The sequence below is a fragment of the Macaca nemestrina genome, chromosome 15, assembly GCF_043159975.1.
Source record: "Macaca nemestrina isolate mMacNem1 chromosome 15, mMacNem.hap1, whole genome shotgun sequence".
Lineage (NCBI taxonomy): Eukaryota > Metazoa > Chordata > Mammalia > Primates > Cercopithecidae > Macaca > Macaca nemestrina.
In genome coordinates, this window is record NC_092139.1 from 85163519 (window position 1) to 85169549 (window position 6031).

At 50.2% G+C, this 6031-nt stretch overlaps 1 protein-coding gene across 3 annotated transcripts in view; it reads right to left on the minus strand.

Annotated features, from left to right (window-relative positions):
- The window catches only part of LOC105480748 (microtubule associated monooxygenase, calponin and LIM domain containing 3), a 232628-nt gene extending 226872 nt beyond the window's left edge, over positions 1-5756 (minus strand). Inside the window, exon 1 of one of the 3 annotated variants that reach the window (XM_011739919.2) lies at positions 5475-5756. The gene's annotated coding sequence lies outside the window, so the exon portion shown is untranslated. Of the gene's footprint in view, positions 1-4007; positions 4032-5474 lie in introns of those variants that run through there. The other 2 variants (XM_011739905.3, XM_071079991.1) reach the window with 2 other exon arrangements.
- Between the last annotated feature and the right edge of the window lie 275 nt (positions 5757-6031).

Sequence of the window (6031 nt, forward strand, 5' to 3'; positions counted from 1 at the left end):
CCAAGATTGTGCCACTGCACTCCAGCCTGGGCAACAGAGCGAGACTCTGTCTCAAAAAAAAAAAAAAAAAAAAACTGAAACACAAATTTCAGGACACAAATCTTCCCTTCACTACATGTATGCATTCTGGTATTTTCTATTCTTTCTTTTTAAAATGGCCCACCTGGCCGGACACAGTGGCTCACGCCTATAATACCAGCACTTTGGGAGGCCGAGGAGGGTGGATCACTCGAGCCCAGGAGTTGGACACCAGCCTGGGCAACATGGCGAAACCCTGTCTCTACAAAAAATACAAAAATTAGCTGGGCATGGTGATGCATGCCTGTAGTCCCAGCTACTCAGGTGGATGAGGTGGGAGCATTGCTTGAGTTGGGAGTTCAAGGCTGCAGTGAGCTGAGATCACGACACTACTGCACTCCAGCTTGGGCGACAGAGGGAGACCCTGCCTCAAAAAAAAAAAGAAGAACCCACCCAAGACGACTATTCCATTTTTCCTCAGACAAACTCCATAGGCATTAATGGTTGTATTATTGGGTATTCAGTCACATCAATGAAAAGTTCTGAAGTGATTACAGTTATCCGTGGCAAATCATTGGATATGGTGGGGAAAGTGGAAATATCTCTTGCGTCGGTTGGAAATAAGAAAGACCTGCATATGAAAAGGGTGATCAGGCTGAGCGCAGTGGCTCACGCCTGTAATCCCAGCACTTTGGGAGGCTGAGGCAGGCAGATCACCTGAGGTCAGGAGTTCAAGACCAGACTGGCCAACATGGCGAAACCCTGTCTCTACTAAAAATACAAAAATTAGCTGGGCAAGGTGGCGTGTGCTTGTGATCCCAGCTACTCAGAAGGTTGAGGCAGGAGAATTGCTTGAGCCCGGGAGGCGGAGGTTGCAGTGAGCTGAGATTGCAGCACTGCACTCCAGCCTGGATGACAGAACAAGAGTCTGTCTCAAAAATTAAAAAAAAAAAAAAAAGAGTGATCAGGGAAGCTTTGGCAGCTTTTTTGGAATTTTCTGCTGGAGAAAATGAGACTGCTGCTGATGTTTTTAAGAGAACAATTTTGGAGGCAGATAAAATTGACAGGGCAGCTTCCCAAGGAAAATCTTCGTGCTCAGTGATATGATTCTACTGCAAAACCTGAGGACACTGGGAAAATATTCCACCTGAAGAAACAAACTCCTGTCATCCTTTCAGATAAACTATGCTTCTTTTTCCTTCTCTTGACCTGAAAGATACATTTTGGGTCAGAGGTCCTCTCCTTTCAGATTATGTTAAACTCTGACTGTCCAAACGAGTGCACTTCCATTTTCAATTTTTAAGCAATCATATTTTCAATTTATATATGGTATTTCTTAATATTATGACCAAGAGTTTTATCAGCATTAATTTTTCAGTGTAGTTTGTTGTTTAAAATAATGTAATCATCAAAATGACATATATTGTCACACTACTATTAACCAGGCTTCAATATATCAGTGTTTATTTTATTGTGTTAAATGTATACTTTTAAATAAAACAGCTATAAACCTTTAAAAAGTACAAAATAAATAAATAAATAAATAAATAAATAGGCCGGGTGCGGTGGCTCATACCTGTAATCCCAGCACTTTGGGAGGCTGAGGAGGGCGGATCACTTGAGGCAGGAGTTCAACACCAGCCTGGCAAACATGGTGAAACCCCATCTCTACTAAAAATACAAAAATTAGCCAGGTGTGGTGTTGGGCACCTGTGGTCCCAGCTACTCGAGAGGCACAATAATCACTTGAACCTGGGAAGCGGAGGCTGCAGTGAGCCGAGATCTGGTCTCTGAACTCCAGCCTGGGAGACAGGGTGAGACTCTGTCTCAAATAAATAAAATAAATAAATTAAATTAAATGAGATGGCCCACCAAGTTGATTTCATGACTCACTGATGAGTCACAATCCACAGTTTGAAAAAGTGTGAAAAGGGAATTTATTAAAGCCACACAATGTCTCCAGTAGTCCCACTCTGAGTTTAGGTAGCGCCCTACAGATGAACTGATTTACATGGGTTAAGCTGGATCAACCGGACCTTTTCCCCCAGTAGCCTGTGCAGTAAATTGCCCTTTTCAGAGAATAGATATTGGTGGTCGTGGCAGGGAGGGGTAATAGAAATGAGACATGGTTTTGCTGTTCCTGGATTAGCCATCTACTGGGCTGGCAGCCCTCACATGGCTGGCCTGCCCTGTCTCGTGAGATGGATCAGCCCTGAGGTGACCTGTCAGGAAACGACATTTGGGCTGGAAGTAGCAGAAGCCTCTGTGAGCCATCCTTCACGCAGAATCAGTCAGTGGCAGCTCCGGTAAAGCGAAAGATTGAAGCCTGCCCATCGCCCAGCTCAGCCAGGTGAGTACTAGGGAAACCTGTGGGAGGCCCAGGTGAAATGAAGGCACTGTCTCAGGAGGTCAGATTGACTCCAGGAAGGAACAAAATGATGTGTGAATGGCTATGCACAGACTAGAAAAGCAAAGACTAAAGGGAAGGATGGAAGTTGTTCTAACTGTTTGGGGTTGCTTGGAGGGAGTGGGGCACGGGAGAGGGAGGGAATGTAGTCAATGCATGGGAACGCAGAGAGGAGTATGCAGAGACGAGCAATCTGGTAGGCCACGTGGGAGACTGTGGCCATTCTATGGTAGGGACACCCTTCCCGGCCACTCCCTCAGTGGCCCTGGCACATCAAGCTTTGTCGTCCACATCGGGTGGGTTGTATATGCTTTAAACAACATCTTAATCCTCTCATGCCCAAGGGTTTCAGAAGATATGGTACCATCATTTATACCTATCTTCCAGAAGATCTTAACCCTTTCTCTACTTAACCAAAATGAAAGCGAGGGCATTGGGAAGCTGTGCCTGGTGAAGCTCCGACACCGGGTGGGTAGATCACATTTTCTAGTGTATGTAAAATTTTAACATTTCAGGCCCCGAGTTTTAAGGCCTTACCTAATTTCTTTGAGCCCCTTAGTCACTGTGAACTCGCTGTGTAGTGTAGTGTCTGCGTCCGCCTGCCTTGGTGTTTATGAGCATTCACGGTAACTTTAGAAGGCAAGGGTTAGAGGAAACTTTTTGCCCCTGACCCCCAGTCTGCAACAGTACCTGTGGGGAAGATCTTACCCCGGGGCTCCAATTTTCAGGGAGAGGAAGTGTCTAGGATTTCCCATATAGGCTTAGGAGGGACTCACCATTTGGAAGGATTTTAGGCCTAAGAAGAATAACACTTTATAATTTCTAGGTGATCTTATTTGTTGCCTCTTCTCTCTCTAGAGTGACTACCGCATTCCTAACCCCTCTTTTTTTTTTTTTTTTTTTTCCTTTTGAGACAGAGTCTTACTCTACCACCCAGGCTGGAGTGCAGTGGTGTGATCTTGGCTCACTGCAACCTCCGCCTCCCTGGCTCAAGCTATTCTCTTTTTTCTTTTTTTTTTTTTTTTTTTTTTTGAGACGGAGTCTTGCTCTGTCGCCCAGGCTGGGGTGCAGTGGCCGGATCTCAGCTCACTGCAAGCTCCGCCTCCCGCGTTTACGCCATTCTCCTGCCTCAGCCTCCCGAGTAGCTGGGATTACAGGTGTCCGCCACCTCGCCCGGCTAGTTTTTTGTATTTTTTAGTAGAGACAGGGTTTCACCGTGTTAGCCAGGATGGTCTCGATCTCCTGACCTCGTGATCCGCCTGTCTTGGCCTCCCAAAGTGCTGGGATTACAGGCTTGAGCCACCGCGCCCGGCCGGCTCAAGCTATTCTCATGCCTCAGCCTCCCAAGTAGCTGGGACTACAGGCATGCGCCACCACACCTGGCTAATTTTTGTATTTTTAGTAGAGACTGAGTTTCACTCTGTTGGCCAGGCTGGTCTCCAACTCCTGGCCCCAAGTAATCTGCCTACCTCAGGCTCCCAAAGTGCTGGGATTACCACGCCCGGCCCCCTCTTCTAAGTGTCCATTCTCCTTGTAGTGGGTGGATGGTGGGGGGACATACACATGTGACTCTGGTTAGTACCTAGGCAGCCATGAAGTCCACAAATGTACAGGGGGCCACAGCTTTCACGCTACAGACTTGCAAAGGTATGCATCTGCTTTCCCTTGCCCTGGAATATAGATCAGAACACTTCATTTAGTGAAGGGACTTATTCTGAGAGTGATGATCCCTCCCTCGTTTGAGACATTGCCTTCATCCTGAGCTTCTTGGAGCAGCCCAAGGCCCTGCCAGCTCTCTTTGCCTGCAGCTTGTAGGCATTTATGACAGTTGCATACCCTGCCCTCCAACAGCAGCCTGAGAGACTAAACTATTACCAAGTTAACCTGGAAAAATGTCACCCTGATTGATTAGAATGGTGGGTGGCCACCTTAGCTCATTAGAAACACCTGGGAAATTAAAAAAAAAAAAAATCCAGTATGCACTCCAAATTTTCCCCCCACCACTCCTCCCCACAAAAAGAAAATTTAAAAAATCCCAGTGTTTGGGCCATATCCCAGACCAATTAAGTCAGAATCCCCGGGGATGGGACTCAGGCAGCAGGATTTTTAAAAATCTCCGCAGCAGCCAGGTCGGAGAGCTAATGAATAGCACCAGCGTTTCAGCCTACAGCTTGTCTTGGTTTCACCCTTTTTTCATTTCTTTACAACAATGAAAATTCTAAACAGTTGATCACAGTGCCAGGCCAATAAGAAAGCATTTTAGGGAGGAGAGAGGAGGGAAGGGGTTGGCAGGCACGGAGAGGACTTGACACACAGAAAGCATTTGCCATGGAGTCATAACCATTTGATTCTAAGACACATGCCGCCTCCAGAAGTCATGCGGCCCCTCCCTCTGCTTCCAGTAGGGAATGAACTTGGCGGTCCTTTTGTTGCACACGCCCGGGAGCTGCGCCGGCGCAGCGCGCCCTGCAGCCTGGGAGCGCAAGCGGGTGCGCCACTGGTCCTCGGTCACCACTGCGCGCCGCGGGCTGGCGCAGGGCCCCTCTGCCGGAGGGAAACCGGCGTCCCCTCGCGCGAAGCAGCCGCTGCTCCTAAAGAGTTCATGGGCTCACCGCGCTGAGCTCGCCAGGCGGACCCGGCTTCGCCAGGGGCCTGCTGGCTGTCCTGACACACCTGGCCTACCTCGGGGGTGCCTGGGGGGACGCCCTTCCTTTGACTGCGGGATAGGAGCACAATGAAAATGGGGCGGACGTGGCTGGGAGACAGCTCTGCTCTCCGGCAGGCTCTGGGGAGTGTGTGGTACGTGGTATCCGCACTGGTGGGTGTCGTGCGGTGATCGAGACATGGAGACAGGGTGTCGTTCCCACTAGGGGAGAGAGGACAGCATTTAGAGGGAAACGAAATGGATCCGAGAAACCCAAAGATGTCACAAAGGAAACGCTTCCCCGTCATAAGCAATCTAAATAAGTGATTCTTAAAGGCATCCATCAAAACGCATAACCTTGTCATTTAGATTCGCTCGCCCACAGGGGGACTGGAGGGTACTCACCGACTAGGGCTTCACAGCCGCATCACCGCCAGCGGTGGGCGCCTGCCTCGGCAGGGGCAGGGTGGGTGTCCGCAGGACACAGGTGCCGCCGTGGCTGCTCGCACAACCCCTGCAGCTGCGATCCCGCCCAGTTAGCCTCGGGGGCTGCACAGCCCAGCCCACTCGCCCAGGGCCAGGGGGTTCTCAAGCCGCGCGGCGAGGACGCAAGGCTGCCCCGGGCGCCTGCCTACGCGGGCGCTCGGCGCCGGGACTCTGCCGGGGCTGCAGGAGCGCGCGCTGCTAGCTGGGCGGGCTGCTGCTCCGCGTGAGCGCCATGGCAACGCGAGCTGGCGCCCCCAAGAGGCCGCAGAGCTGCGGCGTGGGACGCTCGGGTGAGGCTCAAGCCAAAACCAAAAGCGAACCTTTTCTCTTCCTCCCCATCTTTTCATTTTCTACCCCTCTCCGACCCCTTCTCTCGACACACGTTGCTAGCACCTCTAAGGGTGGAAATTCCAGCACTCTCCTGAGGCCACTTCCCCAGCGAATTCTGCTAACTACACAGCCAGTGTTCGCTGGGC